Here is a 14490-nt window from a genome sequence, read left to right on the forward strand (position 1 = left end):
GCTGTATATAATCCAGACCCCAACTAATGGAAAAGTCTGGCAACCACATCCAATCCAGACCAAATTTATACAAAGTTATAAATTGGGTCTTATATTGAATCTAATCTGGATTTAATTCAAGTGAAGATCCAGAATACTAAATCTAATTCAGATTCAATTCAAGTAAAGGTCCGGAATACTGAATCTAATTCAGATTCAATTCAAGTAAAGGTCCGGAATACTGAATCTAATTCAGATTCAATTCAAGTAAAGGTCCAGAATACTGAATCTAATCCAGACTTAATTCAAGTAAAGGTCCAGAATACTGAATCTAATCCAGATTCAATTCAAGTAAAGGTCCAGAATACTAAATCTAATCCAGATTTAATTCAGATGAAGGTCCAGAATACTGAATCTAATCCAGATTCAATTTAAGTGAAGGTCCAGGATACTAAATCTAACCCAAACCTAATTGAAGTTAAGGTCTACAATACTAAAGGTCATCGATAGGCAGCTCATATAGGACAGTTTTACTTCTGACTGAGATCAAGCCAAATTACAAAGGATTTTAATGAGGATTATCCATTGGCACTAGAATTTAGTTCAAGACCACACTGTGAAACTACCCTGTAATGTTCTAGACTACCAAACCTCATACAGAGCTGGTTCCTTGGATGTAGATCAATCTTAGCTTTAGACTAAAATATCACACAAATGGCGCTTCACCACTGAAAAACCTTTTTAATCGAGAATTAAGTGTAATCCAAGTATTTGTAACAAGACTACAAATATATTATAAATATAAATATAAAGGACCAATTTAAGTAAAGGTCTAGAGTGCTAATACTGATTCATACATAATTCAGGTAAGAGTCTAGAACATTAAATCTAGGCCAGGCCTAAATTCATGTAAACACATAGAATGCTATATGTAATTCGGGTACAACTCACGCAAAGTTGTAAAATGCTGCACAAACAGCTAGTCCAGCTAGTCCAGAATGAATCTGAGTACAAGTCCTACAGCACTAGGCTTACAGAATAAAGCTCTGTATGGGGATCATGCTTTAAAGGGCTATTACGTAAAAAAAAAAAGACAGCGATATAATGAATGAAAACAAATGGGGAGCAGTTGTTAGCCAAGGCTGTTTGCTACCTGAAGCTAGGGGGTACTAGAGTGTTTATGAAACATCCCACTACATTTTTATGGATTTTAGAGATTACCCATAGCACTGGAATTAGTGTAGAGTGTGTGTGGGCATGTGTCCTTATCTAATGCTAACTATAGCCAAATGCCCAGAACCACAGAATTAAAACCCGACCAGTCACTATTCTTTGCACATATGGTTAGCTTTTGCATGGAGCATCATCGTGGGCCTCAAATAGGCCCAGCTTCTGCACTGCTGCTTCACGGCTAACTCACTCCACTTGTTGCTATGAGACGAGCCGGCATAAACGTGTGTGTGTGTGTGTTTGTGTGTGTGTTGCTCAAGTGCATGGTGGCCTTGCTGCTTCCCAGCCTGTGTTATGGAGGAGGTGAGGACAGAGAGCAGGGAAACAAGAGACGAGAGAAAGGGGTAGAAGAGAGAGAGAAACGAAAGAGTGGGGGAGGCTTATAGTGAAGGAGAACTGGTCCATATAGGGCCGTGTTTCCTCCCTTCCTCATAGCAGCATGACTCACAGCTGTTTATCAGCCATATTGTGAAACTTTCTGCTGATGGTTATAATAATGTGTTAAATACGACCTCTATGGCGAAACAGCAGCATGCTGGCTCAACGGTTTTGCTTCCCACCAGGTTAATACAGGTCCCAGAGTTTTGAGGTTTCTCATTTAAATGACTGAGGAGACTCATCTTCTTCATTGTAAACATTCAGAGAGAGTGGATGCATCATTCCATTTCTGACAGCATCAGTACAGTGGAGGGATTGTAACCAAAAGCCAAATATCCCAACTCTAATTAGGAGTTCAGGAGCTCTAGGCGAACCTAGGAGTCTTGTCCAATCTAGTCCAGTTCAAATGACTGCCTCGAATACAAAATCTGATTCAGACCACACTCAGATAAAGCTCAGGAATACTAGGTGTAAATGTGACCCAGAGGCAAGTCACTTAACATCTCGAAAATCTACTTTAAGGTCTAATATTACAGACTAATCTATACTGAACTGAGCTTTCAATAAGTAGTTCTAGGACACTATAGAAGACCCAGGACAATGGGCTTCTCTAACACAGACTTAATCTAGACAAACTGGGATGAATTCTCCGAATTCTGTATCTACTTTAGATCCAAAATTGAAGTTCCAGAATTGTGTAATTCTAGACTCCTTGCATGTAGTTGACATAATGCCAATGTACTCATAAAGCATCACAGGAACAAGACTTTGAAAGAGGACTCTAAGTCTACCATCCTTTTCTTTTCCTCACTCCGCTATGACGCGCCGTCTTGTACAGCTTAATTGCGTCCCACTCCTACCCTTTCTCCCCCTCGTTACGGAGGAGTGGGCTCAAACCTTTTCACCCCGAGAACAATATCTGCTCTCTTTAACACAACACTACAGTTGATCTCAGTTAATAAGATCTTGTGTCAGTTACAGCTTGCTGCACACACATGCACACACACACACTCACAGTCTCCAGCTGATCCCAGTGCAGCTCCCTGAACACTATGGCTCTAGAACTGATCTCAGAGTCATCCTCATGAACCTGTACATTTCACAGGGCAACACTAAGGAGGTAATCTGACAAAATCACAAATATGTAAATGAAAGTGCCAAGCATGTTGAAGTTTTATGTTAGCCAAGCTTACTAGTATATTCGCTGACAACACAGAAGACCAAGCTAGCGAATAATGTGCCAAGTTCATTTATCAGTTCGGTTTGTGTATCAAGTAACTGGTCCATTCCATTTGAAATATTTGGTGTTCATGAGAGAAATATAGTGGTTACACAAACATGATAATTTAATTTGATACAGTGGTGTCTCATTTTGATACATTTTGTTGATATAGACTGAACATTATGAGAGTGCAGTATTACAGTGTTCAGTATTATAAAAGTGAAATACTAAAGATACTACATTGGAGGATTCAACACTTTACATGTACACTACAATATTATTGTTTTAGAACATTCAAGTATAATATTTAAGCATTTAATAGCATAAAAGTACAATATAAGTTCATTTAGTATTTTAACATATATACAGTATTAGAATATTCAGTGTATTTACCAGTAAAATATTAAGAGTATTCAGTATTTTAACAATGCAATAGTAAATTATTCAGTATTATAACAGTACAGTATTAGAGTATCTAGTATTATAACAGTACAGTATTAAGAGTATTCAGTATTAGATCATTCAGCATTTTAACAGTACAATACAATATTCAGTATATTTAACAGTAAATATAATATTTTAGATATAATAAATACATTAAAAGTATCTGGTATTCTAACAGCACAATATTAGATCATGCAGCATTGTAACAGTACAATGTTAGATCATTCAGCATTGTAACAGTACAATGTTAGATCAATTAGCATTGTATCAGTACAATGTTAGATCATTCAGCATTGTAACAGTACAATGTTAGATCAATTAGCATTGTATCAGTACAATATTAGATCGTTCAGCATTGTATCAGTACAATATTAGATCATTCAGCATTGTAACAGTACAATGTTAGATCATTCATCACTGTAACAGTACAATGTTAGATCATTCAGCACTGTAAGGGTACAATGTTAGATCATTCAGCATTGTAACAGTACAATATTAGATCATTCAGCACTGTAACAGTACAATGTTAGATCATTCAGCACTGTAACAGTACAATATTAGATCATTCAGCACTTTAACAGTACAATGTTAGATCATTCAGCACTGTAACAGTGCAATATTAGACCATTCAGCATTGTAACAGTACAATATTAGATCATTCAGCATTGTAACAGTACAATATTAAAACATTCAGCACTGTAACAGTACAATATTAGATCATTCAGCACTGTAACAGTACAATGTTAGATCATTCAGCATCGTAACAGTACAATATTAGATCATTCAGCACTTTAACAGTACAATGTTAGATCATTCAGCACTGTAACAGTGCAATATTAGACCATTCAGCATTGTAACAGTACAATATTAGATCATTCAGCATTGTAACAGTACAATATTAAAACATTCAGCACTGTAACAGTACAATATTAGATCATTCAGCACTGTAACAGTACAATATTAGATCATTCAGCATCGTAACAGTACAATATTAGATCATTCAGCACTGTAACAGTACAATATTAGATCATTCAGCACTGTAACAGTACAATGTTAGATCATTCAGTAAGACTGACCTCTAAGACTGAACATGTTCGTCCTACAGAACATGTTTACTGTCCTTTTTACTGTCAGGTTCATGGCATGGTTTCTGAATCGCTAAAGGTACATGCAAATAAGGCAAGTATTGCATGTTTATGAATGAACAGACATGTTACTGTGTCACTGTTTGCACTTAACGTAACGGTAAATCTGCCACTGTTTCCTCTTCTCCATTTCTATCTGCTTTGATTACAAGACACTACCACAAAGCTTAGCCCCATGTGGATTCTTTAGTAAAGGCTCAAAGAACCATTAGGATGCTTATATAGCTACTTCTTTGTCTCACATACAAGTAATAAATCCCTTGTAGATGGTCCATAGCACGGAAGCAAGTTTCAGTATTCAAAGATTCCTAGAAGTCAAAGATACCTAATCAGTACTACAAAGTACTTTTGGCTAAGAGTGTGTTTATTAGGTACAGAAGTTAGAATTGGCTAATCTAAGTGGTTAGATTACTTTCTGAATATCTAGCGTGATCGTGCTGGTCAACCAGATATTCATGCTGATAGACCAGCCAAACCAACCAACGAAAAGGAAAACACCCTCTGCTGGTCAAGAGCTTAAGCTGTGTTTATTCTTTCTGCTCTGTGTAATCAAGAACTGTATAGTTTTCCAGGACAGGACAGGACATTTGACTGACATGCAAATCAACCAATCCCAGGTCATTGTTTTAGCCTTCCAGCAATGCTAAAAGCAATTAGAGCTTTAAATGATCAAAAGCTAAACAGTAAACAGAGGCTTCGACTGGAAATTCTGCACTGCTAACACCTGTGCATATTTCTTTAGTCCAGCGACTATATCCAGTTTCGAAAAGCTCTTCGGTTTGCTTCTTGTATCTAGCTAGCAAATGTGCACACACAGGAATACACAGCAAGCTTCTAACCAGTGACCAACATTTAGCATTCAGTTGGAATGATTACCAGTATGTGAGGTGCAGAGCAGCTAACTGCTAGAGACTAGTTAGAAGAGCTTATTAACATTACAGAGCACTTATGCGAGACATGTTAATGACTCCAACTTTACAAATGGGAAGTGGGATCTATCAACTAGCACATGAGCGAGATTTTCTAAGAAAGGAACCATTTACTACTTCACTTGATAGCATGTAGCTTAATAAACACTGGACCAGCTAGCATGTAGCCTAATAAACACTTGACTATGTAGAATGTAGCTTAGTAAACACTTGACTAGCTAGCATGTAGCCTAATAAACACTTGACTATGTAGCATGTAGCCTAATAAACACTTGACTAGCTAGCATTTAGCTTAATAATCACTTGACTATGTAGAATGTAGCTTAGTAAACACTTGACTAGCTAGCATGTAGCCTAATAAACACTTGACTATGTAGCATGTAGCCTAATAAACACTTGACTAGCTAGCATTTAGCTTAATAATCACTTGACTATGTAGCATGTAGCCTAATAAACACTTGAATAGGTAGCATGTAGCTTAATAAACACTTGAGTATGTAGCATGTAGCCTAATAAACACTTGACTATGTAGCATGTAGCTTAATAAACACTTGACTATGTAGAATGTAGCTTAGTAAACACTTGAATAGGTAGCATGTAGCCTAATAAACACTTGACTATGTAGCATGTAGCCTAATAAACACTTGACTATGTAGCATGTAGCCTAATAAACACTTGACTAGCTAGCATGCAGGTTAATAAACACTTGAATAGGTAGCATGTAGCTTGATAAACACTTAACTAGCTAGCATATAGCCTAATAAACACTTGACAATGTAGCATGTAGCCTAATAAACACTTGAGTATGTAGCATGTAGCTTAATAAACACGTAATAGGTAGCATGTAGCTTTATAAACACTGGACCAGCTAGCATGTAGCTTAATAAACACTTGACTAGCTAGCATGTAGCCTAATAAACACTTGAATAGGTAGCATGTAGCTTAATAAACACTTGACTATGTAGCATGTAGCCTAATAAACACTTGAATAGGCAGCATGTAGCTTTATAAACACTGGACCAGCTAGCATGTAGCTTAATAAACACTTGACTAGCTAGCATGTAGCTTAATAAAGACTTAATAGGTAGCATGTAGCCTAATAAACACTTCCAGTCTCTATGTCCATCTCTGGGTACAGTCAGTATGGTGTAGATCTGTGGGCGGAGCGTCTGAGGCGGAGACTCATGGACTGCAGGCTGATGTGAGATCAGTGGTGCGACTGTGTATCGGCAGGGAGTGTGTGTGTTGGTGCGGAGTGTGTATCAGCAGTAACGGAGTGTGTGTTGTTGCTGAGTGTGTGTGAGGGCCCTGGGGGACGCGGAGCTGGAAACCCAGCGTCACGACTCAGAGCAGCAGTGTCACACACACACACACACACACACATCTGCAGAGAGAGAGAGAGAGAGAGAGAGAGAGAGAGAGAGAGGAAGAAAGAGTGGGGTGAGAGAGATGTAGAGAGGGGGAAAGATAGATATGCGAGAGAGAAAGAGTGAAAAGGAGAGAGAGAAGAGAGAGTAAGAAAGAGTGGGAGAGAGAGTAAGGAGGAGGTGGGGGAGAGAGCTACATGGGAGCAGGGGAAAAAGAGAGAGAGAGTAATGGAGAAGATTCAGAGAAAGAGAGATAGAGAGACCTAGAGAGAGACAGGGAGAGATGGAGAAAGCCCCTGGTGTCGTAAGCTTGTAATTTCCAGTGATGTGTTATTTTGACTCTTTGCGTCTTGTGCAAGCACCACACACACACACACACACATATACACATATGTACACACACACGCCCAAACATGCACGCACACAGATATCGTGCTCCTCTTTCTTCATGACATGGTTGTGTTTACCTGTGCATGGCTCCATGTGATGTGAGCGTGGGTGTGTGTGTGTGTGTGTGTGTGTGTGTGTGTGTGTTCCAGGCTTGCCCAGAGAACATTGTGCAGTGTTTTGTGTTAGTCGTGACTGCTAAAAAGCAGTTAGCTGATGACAGGACTGCGTTGCTAGGCAACCGGTGTCATGAGCACGGAGAAGCCTCTCATAGCTGGATGGTGATATCGGCTTACACACATACACACACACACACACACACACACAAACGCGTGCAAGCACACACTTCAAACTACAGCCTACACTACAGCACCGTTCACACAAACAAGTGCACTGAAATATGCAGACGCACACACGTATACACACACACACACACACATGCTTATGAAGTTCCTATACATATAACCATGTAATATCAAATTATTTTCAATTAGTAATTATAAATTACAGTTACACCATTATTTATAATTTCATTCGTTGATGAACACTAACATATGTAGCATGTAGCTTTATAAACACTCAGATAGGTAGCATGTAGATTGACAAACACTTGAATAGGTAGCATGTAGATTGACAAACACTTGAATAGGTAGTATGTAGCTTAATAAACACTCAGATAGGTAGCATTTAGCTTAATAAACACTTAAATAGGTAGCATTTAGCTTAATAAACACTTAAATAGGCAGCATGTAGCTTAATAAACACTTGAATAGGTAGCATGTAGCTTAATAAACACTCAGATAGGTAGCATGTAGATTGACAAACACTTGAATAGGTAGTATGTAGCTTAATAAACACTCAGATAGGTAGCATTTAGCTTGATCAACACTTAAATAGGCAGCATGTAGCTTAATAAACACTCAGATAGGTAGCATTTAGCTTGATCAACACTTAAATAGGCAGCATGTAGCTTAATAAACACTTGAATAGGTAGCATGTAGCTTAATAAACACTCAGATAGGTAGCATTTAGCTTGATAAACACTTGAATAGGTAGCATGTAGGTTGATTAACACTTGGATAGGTAGCATGTAGCTTGATAAACACTTGAATAGGTAGCATGTAGCTTGATGAACACTTGGATAGGTAGCTAGCATGTAGCTTGATAAACACTTGGATAGGTAGCTAGCATGTAGCTTGATAAACACTTGGATAGGTAGCTAGCATGTAGCTTGATAAACACTTGAATAGGTAGCATGTAGCTTAATAAACATTTGAATAGGTAGCATGTAGCTTAATAAACACTCAGATAGGTAACATGTAGATTGACAAACACTTGAATAGGTAGCATGTAGCTTAATAAACACTCAGATAGGTAGCACTTAGCTTGATAAACACTTGAATAGGTAGCATGTAGCTTGATGAACACTTGAATAGGTAGCATGTAGCTTGATGAACACTTGGATAGGTAGCTAGCATGTAGCTTAATAAACACTTGAATAGGTAGCATTTAGCTTAATAAACACTTGAATAGGTAGCATGTAGCTTGATGAACACTTGAATAGGTAGCATTTAGCTTAATAAGCACTTGAATAGGTAGCATGTAGCTTGATGAACACTTAAATAGGTAGCATGTAGCTTGATAAACACTTGAATAGGTAGCATTTAGCTTAATAAACATTTGAATAGGTAGCATGTAGCTTGATGAACATTTGAATTGGTAGCATGTATCTTGATAAACACTTGAATAGGCAGCATTTAGCTTGATAAACACTTGAATAGGCAGCATGTAGCTTGATGAACACTTGAATAGGTAGCATTTAGCTTGATAAACACTTGAATAGGTAGCATGTAGCTTGATGAACACTTGAATAGGTAGCACGTAGCTTGATGAACACTTGGATAGGTAGCTAGCATGTAGCTTGATAAACATTTGAATAGGTAGCATGTAGCTTAATAAACACTTGAATAGGTAGCATGTAGCTTAATAAACACTTGGATAGGTAGCATGTATCTTGATAAACACTTGAATAGGTAGCATTTAGCTTGATAAACACTCAGATAGGTAGCATTTAGCTTGATAAACACTTGGATAGGTAGCATTTAGCTTGATAAACACTTGGATAGGTAGCATGTAGCTTGATGAACACTTGAATAGGTAGCATGTAGCTTAATGAACACTTGAATAGGTAGCTAGCATTTAGCTTGATAAACACTTGAATAGGTAGCATTTAGCTTGATAAACACTTGGATAGGTAGCATGTAGCTTAATAAACACTTGAATAGGTAGCATGTAGCTTAATAAACACTTGAATAGGTAGCATTTAGCTTGATAAACACTTGAATAGGTAGCATGTAGCTTAATAAACACTTGAATAGGTAGCATGTAGCTTAATAAACACTTGAATAGGTAGCTAGCATTTAGCTTGATAAACACTTGAATAGGTAGCATGTAGCTTAATAAACACTTGAATAGGTAGCATGTAGCTTAATAAACACTTGAATAGGTAGCATGTAGCTTAATAAACACTTGAATAGGTAGCTAGCATTTAGCTTAATAAACACTTGAATAGGTAGCATGTAGCTTAATAAACACTTGAATAGGTAGCATGTAGCTTAATGAACATTTGAATAGGTAGCTAGCATTTAGCTTGATAAACACTTGAATAGGTAGCATTTAGCTTGATAAACACTTGAATAGGTAGCATGTAGCATAATAAACACTTGAATAGGTAGCATGTAGCATAATAAACACTTGAATAGGTAGCATGTAGCTTAATAAACACTCAGATAGGTAGCATTTAGCTTGATAAACACTTGAATAGGTAGCATTTAGCTTGATAAACACTTGGATAGGTAGCATTTAGCTTGATAAACACTTGAATAGGTAGCATTTAGCTTGATAAACACTTGAATAGGTAGCATGTAGCATAATAAACACTTGAATAGGTAGCTAGCATTTAGCTTGATAAACACTTGAATAGGTAGCATTTAGCTTGATAAACACTTGAATAGGTAGCATGTAGCTTAATAAACACTTGAATAGGTAGCATGTAGCTTAATAAACACTTGAATAGGTAGCTAGCATTTAGCTTGATAAACACTTGAATAGGTAGCTAGCATTTAGCTTAATAAACACTTGAATAGGTAGCATGCAGCATAATAAACACTTGAATAGGTAGCATGTAGCTTAATAAACACTTGAATAGGTAGCATGTAGCTTAATAAACACTTGAATAGGTAGCATGTAGCTTAATGAACATTTGAATAGGTAGCTAGCATTTAGCTTGATAAACACTTGAATAGGTAGCATTTAGCTTGATAAACACTTGAATAGGTAGCATTTAGCATAATAAACACTTGAATAGGTAGCATGTAGCATAATAAACACTTGAATAGGTAGCATGTAGCTTAATAAACACTCAGATAGGTAGCATTTAGCTTGATAAACACTTGAATAGGTAGCATTTAGCTTGATAAACACTTGAATAGGTAGCATGTAGCTTAATAAACACTCAGATAGGTAGCATTTAGCTTGATAAACACTTGAATAGGTAGCATTTAGCTTGATAAACACTTGAATAGGTAGCATGTAGCTTAATAAACACTTGAATAGGTAGCATGTAGCTTGATAAACACTTGAATAGGTAGCATGTAGCTTAATAAACACTTGGATAGGTAGCATGTAGCTTAATAAACACTTGGATAGGTAGCATGTAGCTTAATGAACACTTGAATAGGTAGCATGTAGCTTGATAAACACTTGAATAGGTAGCATGTAGCTTAATAAACACTTGAATAGGTAGCATGTAGCTTGATAAACACTTGAATAGGTAGCATGTAGCTTAATAAACACTTGGATAGGTAGCATGTAGCTTAATAAACACTTGGATAGGTAGCATGTAGCTTAATGAACACTTGAATAGGTAGCATGTAGCTTAATGAACACTTGAATAGGTAGCATTTAGCTTGATAAACACTTGAATAGGTAGCATGTAGCTTGATAAACACTTGAATAGGTAGCATGTAGCTTAATGAACACTTGAATAGGTAGCATGTAGCTTGATAAACACTTGAATAGGCAGCATGTAGCTTAATGAACACTTGAATAGGTAGCATGTAGCTTGATAAACACTTGAATAGGCAGCATGTAGCTTAATGAACACTTGAATAGGTAGCATGTAGCTTGATAAACACTTGAATAGGTAGCATGTAGCTTAATAAACACTTGAATAGGTAGCATGTAGCTTAATAAACACTTGAATAGGTAGCATGTAGCTTGATAAACACTTGAATAGGTAGCATGTAGCTTAATAAACACTTGGATAGGTAGCATGTAGCTTAATGAACACTTGAATAGGTAGCATGTAGCTTAATGAACACTTGAATAGGTAGCATGTAGCTTGATAAACACTTGAATAGGTAGCATGTAGCTTAATGAACACTTGAATAGGTAGCATGTAGCTTGATAAACACTTGAATAGGCAGCATGTAGCTTAATGAACACTTGAATAGGTAGCATGTAGCTTGATAAACATGTACCATCACGCCATTTGAACCCTCTCATATAAGAAATCATGCTGTCTCGTAGTTTAACTGAAATAAGTCTCTAAACCATTGGCTCCCAAACCCTTGGTTTTTGGAGGACCCTGCACATTTTACTGCTTTCCTGCTATAATACACTACCTTCAACTCAGGAAGGGCTCGTTAGTGAGCTCATTAGCTGGGTCAGATTAAATAAGCAGGACAGGGCGTCCTCCAGGACCAGGGTTGGGGACCACTGCTCTAAGCTCTGTATTCTTTAAGAGGAGATGTGATTATTATTTATTATTTATTGAAATGTTGTAGTTGTGTGTACCACCGTATTTTGCAGAAAGATAAGCCTTCCATTCGTGTTTGATCCCTGCTGACATCCATGTAGGGTGTAAAAGAAAACTACTAGTAAAAGTACTTCATTATTAGGGCTGCACAGTAATAGCAGCTTAGCCCTAGCTGTGTCTTTTGTTTGTTATTAGGATCACATTCTACCGTTAGCCATAGCCACTAATATACAGCTAAGAGGCAGCTAATGCTAATGTACAGCTTTAGCTTTGTTTTTTAAACGGTTGACTTTCTCTAATCTTCACTTCAGTTTTTCTCATTTTTATGTCTTTTTAAGTTATGATGTTGAGGTGTGGTCAGTAAACCCTGCATTAGTGCTTTATAATGTATCAGTTTCTGTAATAGCACAGTGCACAAAACCACTACACTTTGGCCAAGGGTTTATGGACAACTACCTTCCCATCGTTCCCTCTGAAATCATCAGGGGTATTACTTGACAGTTTGTCCCCCTTTGCTGCAGTAACAGCCTCTACTCTTCTGGGATGTCTTTACACTAGATGCTGTGTAGAGGATTTAATTGCATTCCACAACATTAGAGAGTGTCCATGAGGTCAAGCACTGATGCCGGTTTATTAGTTCTGCCACTCCAACTTATCCCAAAAATATTTTGTGGTGCTCCATCACTCCAGAGAACACAGTTCTGCCACTCCACAGCCCAATGCTGGGCGATATATACCCCTCTAGTCAGTGCTGGACATTAGGCACAGTGAGCGTCCCAGTCTGCTGGTTAGTGCTTTCCATGGAGATTATCCAACCTGTGTCAGCAATGGGTGCAGCTTAGTAGATGGGCTGTCCGCAAACATGCAGACACTGCAGTGCGTGAAAAGCTTCCCCAAACTGTTTGGACAGTTTATGTTGGTGTGAATGCAGCATAACAATTTTTTACATTACACGTTCGAGGCTTTTCACTTTATTAGGGAATAATCGGAGGCGGCCAGTGAGGACAAGAGGACGGTCCACACCGTCCTGTTCAGCCAGTTACACACAAGGAGACAGGGTCATTCCCAGCATGCTTTGTGCTGCATGCAAGGAGAAACACAGCCTTATTATTTCGCTGTGTGTGCGAGAAAGCATGTGTGTGTGTGTGTGGGTGTTCACAAGGTGTGTTTGAACTTTTTTGTCCCCGTGATTTTTATCGCTCTTTGACACCCACGTTCAGAGGGAGAGAGAAAGAGAGAGAGAGTCAGAGACACAGAGAAAAAGAGAGAGAGACAGACAGGAAGGCGAGACTGTGTGTGTGTGTGTGTGTGTTTCACCTTCTTTTTTTCTAGTTCTCACCTTTGATGAAAGCAATGAGTTCACAAGTCAGTTCTAGAACACGCTCGGATCCAGAGCTGGTTCTAGAACATTTAGTCCAGAGCCAGTTCTGATACACACTTCACTCCAGAGCTTGTGGGAGACACCCCCAGTTCCATAGCTTGTTACAGAACACAGTCAGTTATAGGTCAGCTCTAGAACATAATCCCAGAGCTTGTGGGAGAACACCCTCAGTTATAGGTCAGCTCTAGAACACAGTCCCAGAGCTTGTGGGAGAACACCCTCAGTTATAGGTCAGCTCTAGAACACAGTCCCAGAGCTTGTGGGAGAACACCCTCAGTTATAGGTCAGCTCTAGAACACAGTCCCAGAGCTTGTGGGAGAACACCCTCAGTTATAGATCAGCTCTAGAACACAGTCCCAGAGCTTGTGGGAGAACACCCTCAGTTATAGGTCAGCTCTAGAACACAGTCCCAGAGCTTGTGGGAGAACACCCTCAGTTATAGATCAGCTCTAGAACACAGTCCCAGAGCTTGTGTGAGAAATCCTCAGTTCCAGAGCTTGTGGGAGAACATCCTAAGTTCCAGAGCTTGTGGGAGAACATCCTCAGTTCCAGAGCTTGTGGGAGAAATCCTCAGTTCCAGAGCTTGTGGGAGAACATCCTCAGTTCCAGAGCTTGTGGGAGAACACCCTCAGTTATAGGTCAGCTCTAGAACACAGTCCCAGAGCTTGTGGGAGAACACCCTCAGTTATAGATCAGCTCTAGAACACAGTCCCAGAGCTTGTGTGAGAAATCCTCAGTTCCAGAGCTTGTGGGAGAACATCCTCAGTTCCAGAGCTTGTGGGAGAACATCCTCAGTTCCAGAGCTTGTGGGAGAACATCCTCAGTTCCAGAGCTTGTGGGAGAAATCCTCAGTTCCAGAGCTTGTGGGAGAACATCCTAAGTTCCAGAGCTTGTGGGAGAACATCCTCAGTTCCAGAGCTTGTGGGAGAAATCCTCAGTTCCAGAGCTTGTGGGAGAACATCCTCAGTTCCAGAGCTTGTGGGAGAACATCCTCAGTTATAGGTTAGCTCTAAAAAAAAACAGGCCCAGAGGCGGTTCAAGAGCACAGAACTTGTTCCAGAACACACTCAGTTTCAAACTTGGTTCTAGAACACACCCTCTCCCAGAGCCAGTTCTAGAACACAGTGTCAGAGGTGGTCCAGTAGCACAGAGCTTGTTCCAGAGCTTGTTATAGAACACACTCAGTTTCAGATCCAAATCTAGAACACA

The 14490-nt window shown here is 38.8% G+C and overlaps 1 protein-coding gene across 2 annotated transcripts in view; it reads left to right on the plus strand.

Annotated features, from left to right (window-relative positions):
- zc3h12b (zinc finger CCCH-type containing 12B) overlaps nt 1-14490 on the plus strand; it is a 32051-nt gene that overhangs the window by 2567 nt on the left and 14994 nt on the right. The gene's annotated exons all lie outside the window — the stretch shown is intronic.

The sequence above is a fragment of the Salminus brasiliensis genome, chromosome 1, assembly GCF_030463535.1.
Source record: "Salminus brasiliensis chromosome 1, fSalBra1.hap2, whole genome shotgun sequence".
NCBI lineage: Eukaryota > Metazoa > Chordata > Actinopteri > Characiformes > Bryconidae > Salminus > Salminus brasiliensis.